This window comes from Amphiura filiformis, chromosome 12 (genome assembly GCF_039555335.1).
Source record: "Amphiura filiformis chromosome 12, Afil_fr2py, whole genome shotgun sequence".
Taxonomy (NCBI): domain Eukaryota; kingdom Metazoa; phylum Echinodermata; class Ophiuroidea; order Amphilepidida; family Amphiuridae; genus Amphiura; species Amphiura filiformis.
Genome location: NC_092639.1, coordinates 63,850,672 through 63,865,971, shown reverse-complemented (window position 1 = coordinate 63,865,971; position 15,300 = coordinate 63,850,672).

Sequence of the window (15,300 nt, the reverse complement as noted above, 5' to 3'; positions counted from 1 at the left end):
TAAGGTCCGCTATCTCTAAGGTTCGCTATCTCTAAGGTTCGCTATCACTAACGTGTAAAGTCTATGGAGATCAGAATCCCGCTATCTCTAATAGAGAAAAAGGTTCGCTATACCTAAAAAAAGGTCCGCTACTTCCAAGGTTCGATATCACTAATTTTACATAAGGTTTGTGATCACTAATTTAAAATAAGGTTCGCTATCACTAATTTTGAATAAGGTCCGCTGTCACTAATTTATTGAAGGTTCGCTATCTCTAAAGTTCGTTATCACTAATTCCAATAAAGGTCCGCTATACCTAAGGTTCGCTATCACTAATTTTGTTTAAGGTTCGCTATATCCCTAATTAATTATGGTTCGCTATCTCTAAGGTTCGTTATCACTAATTTTGATTAAGGTTCGCTATACCTAAGGTTCGTTATCACTAATCTTAAATAAGGTCCACTGTCTCTAATTTTAAATAAGGTCCGCTATCTCTAATTTTAAATAAGGTCCGCTATCTCTAATTTTAAATAAGGTCCGCTATCTCTAATTTTAAATAAGGACCGCTATAGTGAACCTCATTTGAAATTAGAGATAGCGAACCTTATTTAAAATTAGAGATAGCGAACCTTATTTAAAATTAGTGATATTGAACCTTAGAAATACCGAACCTTTTTCAAAATTAGTGATATTGAACCTTAGGTATAGCGGACCTTTTTCGTAATTAGTGATAACGAACCGTAGAGATAGCGAACCTTAGAGATAGCGAACCGTAACCCACAGCTATAGGGTAAACAAGAATTGTACCCAAACCGACAGGTAGACAAAGACCTGTCACAACTGTTCCAGTTTATCCAAATACTCAAGTACCAGAATTAAGCAAAAAGAAAAAAAAAATGGTTGTGTTTTTATATTACAGATATGATCAAAAAATGGTGTTGTTCACTTAAAATTATTTTATTGAAAGACTAGTCTTTGGATTATCTACATTGTAACAAGTATCTAGTCAGAATTGACAAAATGGCCCTAAATAGAATAAGCATTATTTAATATTTGTGGGGATTTTTCAAAACCTGAAGGTTAAAAAAAGATAATCGACCGACCAACCCGGCCAACTTTCCACTTTTCCCACTTAAGCGCGCAACACAACATTTTATTTATTTTGCCTTAGGATGGTCCACAATAGCATGATAGAGCATTTCACACAGCATGAATAGGGGATTAAAAAGCTACGATGTGCATCTTTTGCCCAGTCCCCAACTCAACACAAAAGTTGGTAACGGCCATGTGGGTTACCAAATCTTTCAAAGACCCCCTTTGCAATAATCAAATCTACCCCCCCCCCTTTTTCATGCAAAATTGAGGACAAAATTTGGCCAATAAAAAACCCAACCCTTTTTTGGAGTTTTCAATTACTAGAAATTCAAACACCCAAATGACTAGAATTTCAAGCACCCCTGAAGAAATAGAAGGACGAATATCGATTTGTGTAGCTGAATGATTTAGTCTCTTTCCAGCTATGATAGACTCATGGCACGTTGGTTTATTGGCAGAGTGCGTGAAGGTCTTTTCAATGACGCTAAATATTGACATAAATTACCGGATTTACCCCTTTTATCCAAATTTTGTGGACAGTGCAAGTCAAATACCCCCTATTTTGCCAATATTTCACAGTCCTCACTTCTGGTTAAAAAAATTACCCCTTTTACAGCACTATTTGGTATTAAACCCACATGGTATGGTCAACATTTCTGTTGAGTTGGGGGGGGGGGGGCTTTTGTCCAGTTTGCCATTCATGTCAAGATTTCGAAGGGAAACAGTTCTACATGTAGTTCAGGCCCAGAACAAAAACACAATCATGTCAGTAAATGAATATTTTGTTCTGGGACTGATAATTCGGACTATACAGAACTGCTGGAGGTGAGGGACAGTTTGGATTATCTACTGGCATTGACCAGCTATTTTCTAGTAGTAACACAAGATGGGTATGCTATAAAGCTTACTAGTACAGGGTACCATACCGTATTTAGCTCTGCATAACGGTATGGGACAACGTGTATAATAATACATGTATAGTATACGGCAATTCCACGGTAACTCGTGCTACACTTTATGGCGCCCTTTTACATACTTTGTGCTCCAGCTTTTTAAAATCATTTGATTGGCATCTGTATTTTTTGTATTGTAATACCCAACATTCAAGGCTAGATCAAGTATTGCTAAATGAATATATCAATTTTTGTACGTATGGGACAGCTGCGAAAAACGGTAACTCGTGCTACGAGCAGAGGACATGCTAAAAAATCACTCATTTTTATTTTGATCGTGTCCTAATTGATTATATGATAAGTAACTGCTATGCTAAGGTTTATCTTGGTATAACTTAAAAAGTTTTGTCCTTCATAGTTTTACATTGACTGGCAAAAAACATGGTAACTCGTGCTATGGTAACTCGTGCTACAGTTTGTCCGGCCATATACAAAATGGTAAATGTTCTTTTAAATGTCAAAGTTTCTTGATAAAAAATTCCTCAATGACTGGTATATGATCAAATAACCCAATCTATGTACATATAACCAAAGTATACTTCAATGATATAACCATGAGAACCCCCAAATAACCCAATTTATGTACAAAAACACCAATACAGTACATGCATCAGCATATACATGTACAATGTACCACACACAGGGCACGGTGGCTCAGTGGTTACGGCCTTGGACTCATAATCTGAGAGCTTGCTCGACGTGCGTGGGTTCGATTCCCGTCCCCACCACCGTGTTGCGCCTTTGGGCAAGGCGCTTTGCCTCGCTTGCCTCACCCCACCCAGGTGCAATGGGAAGCTGTTAGGGGTAGTCACAGTCGTTGTACTGATGGACCCTCGCCACTTGTAGGCTGCAAACGTGGTTCCGACATATTCTAATGACGGCGGAATAAATGTAAAGCGCTTAGAGGCTGTTTACGGCATAAAGCGCTATATAAATGTCTACATTTATTTATTTTATTTACTTCCCAGTATATTGTATGTACTTTAAAATCCCTTGCTCCATCCTGTTTGGATATTTCATACATTGTAGGGCTTAAATTTCAACAGTTAAATTGAACAGTCAACAATTGATAGATTGATAGGTTATTTCACCCTAAATTAGTTCACAAAACTTGTAATGTTTGTGGTTCTTTACAATAATCGGCTCTGTCAGTTTCTTTAAATTTAAAAAGTGCTTTCTGAGGTACCGGTATAGAATGTTTGGTTATCTTTTGGTTGAGATCATAGAGATAGCGAACCTTAGAGATAGCGAACCGTAACCCACAGCTATAGGGTAAACAAGAATTGTACCCAAACCGACAGGTAGACAAAGACCTGTCACAACTGTTCCAGTTTATCCAAATACTCAAGTACCAGAATTAAGCAAAAAGAAAAAAAAAAATGGTTGTGTTTTTATATTACAGATATGATCAAAAAATGATGTTGTTCACTTAAAATTATTTTATTGAAAGACTAGTCTTTGGATTATCTACATTGTAACAAGTATCTAGTCAGAATTGACAAAATGGCCCTAAATAGAATAAGCATTATTTAATATTTGTGGGGATTTTTCAAAACCTGAAGGTTAAAAAAAGATAATCGACCGACCAACCCGCCAACTTTCCACTTTTCCCACTTAAGGGCGCAACACAACATTTTATTTATTTTGCCTTAGGATGGTCCACAATAGCATGATAGAGCATTTCACACAGCATGAATAGGGGATTAAAAGCTACGATGTGCATCTTTTGCCCAGTCCCCAACTCAACACAAAAGTTGGTAACGGCCATGTGGGTTACCAAATCTTTCAAAGACCCCCTTTGCAATAATCAAATCTACCCCCCCCCCTTTTTCATGCAAAATTGAGGACAAAATTTGGCCAATAAAAAACCCAACCCTTTTTTGGAGTTTTCAATTACTAGAAATTCAAACACCCAAATGACTAGAATTTCAAGCACCCCTGAAGAAATAGAAGGACGAATATCGATTTGTGTAGCTGAATGATTTAGTCTCTTTCCAGCTATGATAGACTCATGGCACGTTGGTTTATTGGCAGAGTGCGTGAAGGTCTTTTCAATGACGCTAAATATTGACATAAATTACGGATTTACCCTTTTATCCAAATTTTGTGGACAGTGCAAGTCAAATACCCCCTATTTTGCCAATATTTCACAGTCCTCACTTCAGCTGCGAAAAACGGTAACTCGTGCTACGAGCAGAGGACATGCTAAAAAATCACTCATTTTTATTTTGATCGTGTCCTAATTGATTATATGATAAGTAACTGCTATGCTAAGGTTTATCTTGGTATAACTTAAAAAGTTTTGTCCTTCATAGTTTTACATTGACTGGCAAAAAAACATGGTAACTCGTGCTATGGTAACTCGTGCTACAGTTTGTCCGGCCATATACAAAATGGTAAATGTTCTTTTAAATGTCAAAGTTTCTTGATAAAAATTCCTCAATGACTGGTATATGATCAAATAACCCAATCTATGTACATATAACCAAAGTATACTTCAATGATATAACCATGAGAACCCCCAAAATAACCCAATTTATGTACAAAAAACACCAATACAGTACATGCATCAGCATATACATGTACAATGTACCACACACAGGGCACGGTGGCTCAGTGGTTACGGCCTTGGACTCATAATCTGAGAGCTTGCTCGACGTGCGTGGGTTCGATTCCCCGTCCCACCACCGTGTTGCGCCCTTGGGCAAGGCGCTTTGCCTCGCTTGCCTCACCCCACCCAGGTGCAATGGGAAGCTGTTAGGGGTAGTCACAGTCGTTGTACTGATGGACCCTGCGCCACTTGTAGGCTGCAAACGTGGTTCCGACATATTCTAATGACGGCGGAATAAATGTAAAGCGCTTAGAGGCTGTTTACGGCATAAAGCGCTATATAAATGTCTACATTTATTTATTTTATTTACTTCCCAGTATATTGTATGTACTTTAAAATCCCTTGCTCCATCCTGTTTGGATATTTCATACATTGTAGGGCTTAAATTTCAACAGTTAAATTGAACAGTCAACAATTGATAGATTGATAGGTTATTTCACCCTAAATTAGTTCACAAAACTTGTAATGTTTGTGGTTCTTTACAATAATCGGCTCTGTCAGTTTCTTTAAATTTAAAAATTGCTTTCTGAGGTACCGGTATAGAATGTTTGGTTATCTTTTGGTTGAGATCATAGAGATAGCGAACCTTAGAGATAGCGAACCGTAACCCACAGCTATAGGGTAAACAAGAATTGTACCCAAACCGACAGGTAGACAAAAGACCTGTCACAACTGTTCCAGTTTATCCAAATACTCAAGTACCAGAATTAAGCAAAAAGAAAAAAAAAAATGGTTGTGTTTTTATATTACAGATATGATCAAAAAATGATGTTGTTCACTTAAAATTATTTTATTGAAAGACTAGTCTTTGGATTATCTACATTGTAACAAGTATCTAGTCAGAATTGACAAAATGGCCCTAAATAGAATAAGCATTATTTAATATTTGTGGGGATTTTTCAAAACCTGAAGGTTAAAAAAAGATAATCGACCGACCAACCCGCCAACTTTCCACTTTTCCCACTTAAGGGCGCAACACAACATTTTATTTATTTTGCCTTAGGATGGTCCACAATAGCATGATAGAGCATTTCACACAGCATGAATAGGGGATTAAAAGCTACGATGTGCATCTTTTGCCCAGTCCCCAACTCAACACAAAAGTTGGTAACGACCATGTGGGTTACCAAATCTTTCAAAGACCCCTTTGCAATAATCAAATCTACCCCCCTTTTTCATGCAAAATTGAGGACAAAATTTGGCCAATAAAAAAACCCAACCCTTTTTTTGTTTTTTCAATTACTAGAAATTCAAACACCCAAATGACTAGAATTTCAAGCACCCCTGAAGAAATAGAAGGACGAATATCGATTTGTGTAGCTGAATGATTTAGTCTCTTTCCAGCTATGATAGACTCATGGCACGTTGGTTTATTGGCAGAGTGCGTGAAGGTCTTTTCAATGACGCTAAATATTGACATAAATTACCGGATTTACCCCTTTTATCCAAATTTTGTGGACAGTGCAAGTCAAATACCCCCTATTTTGCCAATATTTCACAGTCCTCACTTCTGGTTAAAAAAATTACCCCTTTTTACAGCACTATTTGGTATTAAACCCACATGGTATGGTCAACATTTCTGTTGAGTTGGGGGGGGGGTCTTTTGTCCAGTTTGCCATTCATGTCAAGATTTCGAAGGGAAACAGTTCTACATGTAGTTCAGGCCCAGAACAAAAACACAATCATGTCAGTAAATGAATATTTTGTTCTGGGACTGATAATTCGGACTATACAGAACTGCTGGAGGTGAGGGACAGTTTGGATTATCTACTGGCATTGACCAGCTATTTTCTAGTAGTAACACAAGATGGGTATGCTATAAAGCTTACTAGTACAGGGTACCATACCGTACTTAGCTCTGCATAACGGTATGGGACAACGTGTATAATAATACATGTATAGTATAGGGCAATTCCACGGTAACTCGTGCTACACTTTATGGCGTCCTTTTACATACTTTGTGCTCCAGCTTTTTAAAATCATTTGATTGGCATCTGTATTTTTTGTATTGTAATACCCAACATTCAAGGCTAGATCAAGTATTGCTAAATGAATATATCAATTTTTGTGCGTATGGGACAGCTGCGAAAACGGTAACTCGTACTACGAGAGCAGAGGACATGCTAAAAAATCACTCATTTTTATTTTGATCGTGTCCTAATTGATTATATGATAAGTAACTGCTATGCTAAGGTTTATCTTGGTATAACTTAAAAAGTTTTGTCCTTCATAGTTTTACATTGACTGGCAAAAAACATGGTAACTCGTGCTATGGTAACTCGTGCTACAGTTTGTCCGGCCATATACAAAATGGTAAATGTTCTTTTAAATGTCAAAGTTTCTTGATAAAAATTCCTCAATGACTGGTATATGATCAAATAACCCAATCTATGTACATATAACCAAAGTATACTTCAATGATATAACCATGAGAACCCCAAAAATAACCCAATTTATGTACAAAAAACACCAATACAGTACATGCATCAGCATATACATGTACAATGTACCACACACAGGGCACGGTGGCTCAGTGGTTACGACCTTGGACTCATAATCTGAGAGCTTGCTCGGCGTGCGTGGGTTCGATTCCCGTCCCACCACCGTGTTGCGCCCTTGGGCAAGGCGCTTTGCCTCGCTTGCCTCACCCCACCCAGGTGCAATGGGAAGCTGTTAGGGGTAGTCACAGTCGTTGTACTGATGGACCCTGCGCCACTTGTAGGCTGCAAACGTGGTTCCGACATATTCTAATGACGGCGGAATAAATGTAAAGCGCTTAGAGGCTGTTTACGGCATAAAGCGCTATATAAATGTCTACATTTATTTATTTTATTTACTTCCCAGTATATTGTATGTACTTTAAAATCCCTTGCTCCATCCTGTTTGGATATTTCATACATTGTAGGGCTTAAATTTCAACAGTTAAATTGAACAGTCAACAATTGATAGATTGATAGGTTATTTCACCCTAAATTAGTTCACAAAACTTGTAATGTTTGTGGTTCTTTACAATAATCGGCTCTGTCAGTTTCTTTAAATTTAAAAATTGCTTTCTGAGGTACCGGTATAGAATGTTTGGTTATCTTTTGGTTGAGATCATAGAGATAGCGAACCTTAGAGATAGCTGAACCGTAACCCCAGCTATAGGGTAAACAAGAATTGTACCCAAACCGACAGGTAGACAAAAGACCTGTCACAACTGTTCCAGTTTATCCAAATACTCAAGTACCAGAATTAAGCAAAAAGAAAAAAAAAAATGGTTGTGTTTTTATATTACAGATATGATCAAAAATGATGTTGTTCACTTAAAATTATTTTATTGAAAGACTAGTCTTTGGATTATCTACATTGTAACAAGTATCTAGTCAGAATTGACAAAATGGCCCTAAATAGAATAAGCATTATTTAATATTTGTGGGGATTTTTCAAAACCTGAAGGTTAAAAAAAAAGATAATCGACCGACCAACCCGGCCAACTTTCCACTTTTCCCACTTAAGGGCGCAACACAACATTTTATTTATTTTGCCTTAGGATGGTCCACAATAGCATGATAGAGCATTTCACACAGCATGAATAGGGGATTAAAAAGCTACGATGTGCATCTTTTGCCCAGTCCCCAACTCAACACAAAAGTTGGTAACGGCCATGTGGGTTACCAAATCTTTCAAAGACCCCCTTTGCAATAATCAAATCTACCCCCCCTTTTTCATGCAAAATTGAGGACAAAATTTGGCCAATAAAAACCCAACCCTTTTTGGAGTTTTCAATTACTAGAAATTCAAACACCCAAATGACTAGAATTTCAAGCACCCTGAAGAAATAGAAGGACGAATATCGATTTGTGTAGCTGAATGATTTAGTCTCTTTCCAGCTATGATAGACTCATGGCACGTTGGTTTATTGGCAGAGTGCGTGAAGGTCTTTTCAATGACGCTAAATATTGACATAAATTACGGATTTACCCTTTTATCCAAATTTTGTGGACAGTGCAAGTCAAATACCCCTATTTTGCCAATATTTCACAGTCCTCACTTCTGGTTAAAAAATTACCCTTTTTACAGCACTATTTGGTATTAAACCCACATGGTATGGTCAACATTTCTGTTGAGTTGGGGGGGTCTTTTGTCCAGTTTGCCATTCATGTCAAGATTTCAAGGAAACAGTTCTACATGTAGTTCAGGCCCAGAACAAAAACACAATCATGTCAGTAAATGAATATTTTGTTCTGGGACTGATAATTCGGACTATACAGAACTGCTGGAGGTGAGGGACAGTTTGGATTATCTACTGGCATTGACCAGCTATTTTCTAGTAGTAACACAAGATGGGTATGCTATAAAGCTTACTAGTACAGGGTACCATACCGTACTTAGCTCTGCATAACGGTATGGGACAACGTGTATAATAATACATGTATAGTATACGGCAATTCCACGGTAACTCGTGCTACACTTTATGGCGTCCTTTTACATACTTTGTGCTCCAGCTTTTTAAAATCATTTGATTGGCATCTGTATTTTTTGTATTGTAATACCCAACATTCAAGGCTAGATCAAGTATTGCTAAATGAATATATCAATTTTTGTACGTATGGGACAGCTGCGAAAAACGGTAACTCGTTTTACGAGCATAAGACATACTAAAAAATCACTCATTTTTATTTTGATCGTGTCCTAATTGATTATATGATAAGTAACTGCTATGCTAAGGTTTATCTTGGTATAACTTAAAAAGTTTTGTCCTTCATAGTTTTACATTGACTGGCAAAAAACATGGTAACTCGTGCTATGGTAACTCGTGCTACAGTTTGTCCGGCCATATACAAAATGGTAAATGTTCTTTTAAATGTCAAAGTTTCTTGATAAAAATTCCTCAATGACTGGTATATGATCAAATAACCCAATCTATGTACATATAACCAAAGTATACTTCAATGATATAACCATGAGAACCCGCCCCAAAATAACCCAATTTATGTACAAAAAACACCAATACAGTACATGCATCAGCATATACAATGTACCACACACAGGGCACGGTGGCTCAGTGGTTACGGCCTTGGACTCATAATCTGAGAGCTTGCTCGACGTGCGTGGGTTCGATTCCCGTCCCACCACCGTGTTGCCCTTGGGCAAGGCGCTTTGCCTCGCTTGCCTCACCCCACCCAGGTGCAATGGGAAGCTGTTAGGGGTAGTCACAGTCGTTGTACTGATGGACCCTGCGCCACTTGTAGGCTGCAAACGTGGTTCCGACATATTCTAATGACGGCGGAATAAATGTAAAGAGAGGCTGTTTACGGCATAAAGCGCTATATAAATGTCTACATTTATTTATTTTATTTACTTCCCAGTATATTGTATGTACTTTAAAATCCCTTGCTCCATCCTGTTTGGATATTTCATACATTGTAGGGCTTAAATTTCAACAGTTAAATTGAACAGTCAACAATTGATAGATTGATAGGTTATTTCACCCTAAATTAGTTCACAAAACTTGTAATGTTTGTGGTTCTTTACAATAATCGGCTCTGTCAGTTTCTTTAAATTTAAAAATTGCTTTCTGAGGTACCGGTATAGAATGTTTGGTTATCTTTTGGTTGAGATCATTTCCTGTGATTTCCTGCTTGGTGCATTACTGAATACAGTTTGCACAATTTCACCTGGAAAATGAGACCCATCATACTCAACAACATGAACAAATTTTGTATCAATCATACAAATCTCAGTATCAACTTGAAATGTCATTTGTGGCTGTTAGCTAGTCTCAGGATTTCCAGTATCTATATATCTTGGGCTAGATTTGGGGGGGGGGGAACTAAAATTTTGGTTGTATCATTTTGACCAGGTATTAGTAATGGGATATATACTAGACCTTATTTTTAGAGATACTGTACAAGTTTTTAAACTTGTACAGTCTCTTAAAAAGCCTTCGAGCTTCAAAAAAGGGACTTTATTTTGGTAAAAATTTGGTATATTTACACTATTTTGGCACAGGATCAGGTGGAACTGGCTTCTTGAACCTTTTCTCTATCTTTGCCTTCCATATTTTTTACTTTCATTTTACTGTCAGAAGGGCACTTTTATCTTTAATTTTGGGCCCCCACACATGTGTGTTTGCCTGGTTGTTTCTTTGTTTGTTTCTTTGTTCGGCTGCTCGGGCGGAAGCAAATTGATTAATCCACTGTGCAGCTTCAACGCAATAATCGATCAACTACATACTTGGTATACTATGCCAGATAGATAGGTATGGTGATAGGATATGGTGGCTTGATGTGCTGTATAGTTTGGTGTTATGTTATTTACATATTTATGAATATTAATGAGCTTATTTGCATATTTTGCATACATTTTCATTAATCCACTCTGCAGCTTAAATGCATTAATAACCAATCAACTTCAAACTTGGTTTGGTGATTGGATATTGTGCCCTGATGTTTGGCATGTTATTTGCATATTTATGAATATTAATGAGCTTGTTTGCATATTGCATATCATTTGTATTTACAAAACATTGTTATTTACACACTTTTGAGTGAGTGCCACCTTAATTACGAACTGCGTAATTCTAGTTTGCCAGGGAAGTCTGCCCCACCTCCCCCACTGGCTACACTACTGCTAGAAAGTTGTTACCATGGTTACATAAATGCATATTCATGCAATATACCTCCATTGCTGCCAAGTGGTATTTTGCATTACCTTTGCTGGTACAGGGGGGAAGTGGGCTATGGTAACTCGTGCTACATCGGTAACTCGTGCTACTGGTAACTCGTGCTACAGTTCTTAAGAGGTCATTATTATGTGGTGGATAGTGTTTTGTAATTCAATTTCTTATTTTTATTCAAGGTACTACTAGTAGAAGGAAAATAATAAGTGGCATCAACTAAATTGCCAACATTTTGTAAATATATTAAAAAATGCATCTCTCGGTAACTCGTGCTACACCATATTTAGTGTTATGAAAACACAATGAAAGGAAAAAATTAGCGGGGGTTATTTAAAATGTGATGGATATTTCTTGAAGACCATAGTATAAAATGTATCAAATTAAAAAGAAAAGTGCCCCTGTTTAATAAAATAGGCCCACTTAGAAAATATCTAAGTTGAAAAGGATTTTTCCACTAAAAATACACTCTCTGAAGAATTTTTTTTTTTTGAAAAAATATTAGAAAAATGCAAAAAAAGTTTAGAACTTGAACATTACATCTGTTTGGAATAATATGAAAGTTAAAAGAAATACAAAGAGGCAATTTTGTGAGTCATGTCCACTTTTGCTTGGAATAAAGCTAGTGCAACGCAATTGCATGAGGCAGTGAAAGAATACTTCAAATCAACAACAGCAAGAAAGTAAACCACACGCGCACAGTATCCTGTCCGGTTGACCAATTAAGAGTTTGTACTAAAAAATACAAGATTCCTGTAGCTTAAAAATAAAATAGCTGCATGTTTGTCATAATATTAATTACACAGCTTCTTTTAAACCTAAACTCCTATGCTTGAAATTGTAATAAATACTTCATTAGTAGTAGTACCCCGGTACTTATATCTAGAATAAATACAAATTCATAAGCACATAATTATGATCGAAGTCTGTGCACCAAAACTGAGATGGCACGGCACTTCAGTGCAAACTTAGGGCATCACCAACATGGAAAATGTCATACTGATAAATGATGTGTCTGTTTGCCCATTTTTTAAAGTTTGTGTTGCATACTAAACAACGGTGAAAATAAGAGAGCTTGAACCAGGGCTGCCAGGGGCCACTTCCCGGGGGGGCACTGTAATGGTGAAGGGGGGTATCAGGCGTTTCCGTAAATTCACGTAAAAAGGGTATTTTTTCAGACTAGGGTACGTTACGTGCGTAACGTGAATAGGGTATCAAATTCATGTAAAATTGGTGTAAAAGGGTATAGTGTTTGGAGCTTTTACGTACTTAGGGTAGTTTTGCCAAGTTTGGGATTTTGTGCTTTCTCCTTCATTCATGAAAAGTGAAAGTAAAGTGTCTTCTTCCTACACCCCAAAAGCAGTTAAAAACCATCTTTTAGCTGTCAGAGATGACAGATCCCTATACTGGCCCAGCTAGCATATACTAAACACGAGGTCCGGACGAGGTCACAACTTGTTCAGAATATACAACCAATCAGCATGCTTTTTCTTAACTGTGGAGTCAATGAATTATGAGGAAAAATATAAGAGGATTTCCGATTGGCCGAACCTCTTTAAACTCATTAATATTCAATCATAGTCTTGGTATGGTGGCTTCCAGCCCAGAAAATTTGGTTGATCGGAACATGGTCTAAAGGAGCAACAAAGCAACCACGAACTTCTAGGTTTGTATTAAAACAAGCTGTGTCAATGACAGGGTTGTTTGATTTAAATCACGTCGATTTAAATCAGTGATTTAAATCGCGATTTAAATCACTTGATTTTTTTATAAAAATCACTGATTTAAATCAACTTTTTTCATTTTTTACCATTTTTGATCAATGTAACTTAATTTCTTTCTTAAATTGACTGTTTTACTTCATTCCTGATGTTTCTACAACCTTTGGATACAATTAAAATACCTCTATGATGTCACTTTATCTATTGCTAAAAATTCTTCTTCAAGGTGCCGAATTCAACAGGTTTTTCCCCATGATTTTTGCCAAATTTTATCTTTGAAATTTTCACATGTAAAAACACATTTTGAATTTATGTAAATACCTGATAGTATTGGGCATATGTCTAGCATTCCACTGGTCTCTTTTGAATTCATTATGGGTATAGCAGTTCTTAGAATAAAAAAAATCAAAAAAATTGATTTAAATCAAAAAAATCTGATTTAAATCAAAAAAATCTGATTTTTTTGATTTTTTTAAAAAAATCAAAAAAATCCACAACCCTGGTCAATGAACTTTTGACATGTGTGAAATTTTATCGGGGTATTTACAAACACAACGATTGAAAAATTTGGAACTATTTTGGCTTTCTTAAAATATAAATCAATGAATTTCAGGATTTTGGCAGTATGATCATTAATGCGCTCTCTAGGCTGTTTTAAATCGAAACCAAATTAGGAAATAAACCAAGCTAAACTGGCCGTGTTTGCCGTCTTCTTTCAACTTTAATGTGTGTATGGTTTGCAATCGCCAATTCGCCATGGTCGTAATTTATGTTGGACTTGCAGTTCAAAATTCTCTTGGATAATGGATATGTGGAGAAATGGGTACATCCCAATCCCAAAGAATAAATTCTACAATATTTCAATAAAAAGGGTTGGACCTGTGATCCAAAAGGGGGAAATTATTGGCCCAAAAATCTTGAAAATATTGGACATACTGCATGAACTTTGAGGTAAACTTTAGCACCACATAAACTTGTATGACTCTAAATTCAGACGGCTTGCCACAAATTGCTAGCCCTATCATGCCACTCGCCGCCTGGGTTCTGTGTGCTTACTTGTTTAGGGGTGATAATTGTATCAATTACAGGGTTGGGGAAAAGACAACTACTTGTTTAGGGTAGCAAATCGTGCAACTTATAGGCCCTACTTGTTTAGGGGGGGGGGGACATTTCAGTCTCGGAAATACTTGTTTAGGGTGCTTTTTGAGAGTCCGCGGACGCGCCTGATACCCCCTCTTGACACTATAGTGGCCCCCCAGGGGGCCACTTCTGCAAAGAAAGTGGCCCCTGGTTCACTAAGATTTGAAGAAACAAGGGGCCACTTCCAATTACCAAGGGGCCAATAAAAATAAAGATTATGCTGATAATGCTGGATGAAATAAGCAGTATTTGCTTTAAAATTTGATATTTTTGGTTCACATCCATGGGCATGGGGCAAGTTTTGTAAGAAAAGTGTCCCCTGGTCAACTTGGCTCCCGTCTCCCACTTAATTTCACCCTTGTGGGCCTTGATCATTGTGGTGATATCTGATTTAGGCTATTACGTTTGGCAACTGACTCACGTCGTTCGGGCTGGCAACCCGTTCCAAGATGGCAGCGCCCTGTGTGAATAAATGTTGATTATTGTTATTGTACATGTACATGTATACCATGTTACCGACACTCGTGTGCCAAATTCTGCAGTCATTCGCTGCCAGTGCCACACAGGCTCACAGGTCTGCTATCTTCATCGGCTGTTTTCTGCAAAACACGGCTCCCGATAAGGCTGTGGCTTTCCCTGTAATTGCTACACCACTCTAGACACCATGTCTTATTCTTAAGCTGGGGTTCGGAGGCAAATAAGTGGTTCAGAACACTTGCAATCTACGTAGCAATAATCAACAATCATGTTGATGATAAAAACTATATGATATAAGCTTACGGTACACCATACCATGAATTATTTTATGTTGTGCCAGTGCAATGGGCTATTGCATATTCCTTCTAAAAACCACATGGTGAAAGGTGTTTGCACTATGTAACATGATGTACAATATAATGGCTGTGCATGCATGGTGCACGAATATTAAAATTTGTTGAGTTCATGAGCTTGAGCTGATTGTCATGATTGTAGAACTGCATCAGTGCATGGCTCCACATCCACACAACCAAAATTGTTAGACGTTATTTATTTCATCTCGTTTTTGCCTACCTTAATTAAACTTAAGCTTAGTTTTTAGACTTCGGAACCGAGGTTGTTTCTGTGAAATAACTCGTTCGTTGATCAGCTGCAGACTGCTGT